We start from the raw sequence: 765 nt of genomic DNA, 5'->3' as shown, positions 1-765 counted from the left end.
GACGACGACACCGACCCCCTACCCAAAGCGGCTACGGTTCCCCCCCGCCCGCGCTCTTCCCAAGTCGATCCGGTACTTCCCCAGGCAGCGCCGACTCCTGCTCGCCCCTTCCCCGGGCAGGTCCCCCTCAGGCGACCGCTCCGCCCCTCACAGCGGCGCTTTGTCCAGAGCGCCCTTCTCTTTCCTCCTCTTGCTGCCCAGACTTCCTCCACTGCTCTTCCCGCTTGCTCTTGCCTCGCAGGTCCTTCCACAGGCGGTGGACGTCTCTCTCTTCTCCACCACCAGCTACTGCAAGTGCAGGAGTGTGTCCTCAGGTCTGAGAAGGACGCCGATCCCCGGCGATATGCGGGCACAGCACCACCCGAACCCCAGCCGCCCTCCAACCCCCCCCTCCCGCCCAGAAAAAACGCATAGACCGGCTTTTCTCACCCAGTCGGTGCCACAGCACTTCCTACAGGGACGACTGCGCCGGGCACTCGTCTGCTCTGGGCACCTTGCCGCACCTGTCAGGTCTAGGACTCTCCTGAGCCCCTCAGATGATGGCGGTCGCCCCCCCATAGGCGACTCGGGTCAACCCCCGCCCGCCCCGAGCCGAGCCGATGCAGTCCCCGTCGAGACGGCGCCGATCGCCGACCACCCTTTTCCGGGGATGCCGCTCCAGCTCCTCTCAGGCGGCCACTCGGCGCCTCAGTGCTGCGCGCGCCGTTCCCGCCCTTCGCCTCAGGCGGACGCTCCGCCCCTCGCCTCGGCGCGCGCCGTTCCCGC

The sequence above is a fragment of the Athene cunicularia genome (assembly GCF_003259725.1).
Source record: "Athene cunicularia isolate RWA chromosome 4 unlocalized genomic scaffold, athCun1 chr4_part3, whole genome shotgun sequence".
In the NCBI taxonomy this organism is placed as follows: domain Eukaryota; kingdom Metazoa; phylum Chordata; class Aves; order Strigiformes; family Strigidae; genus Athene; species Athene cunicularia.
This window is presented reverse-complemented; position numbering follows the sequence as displayed.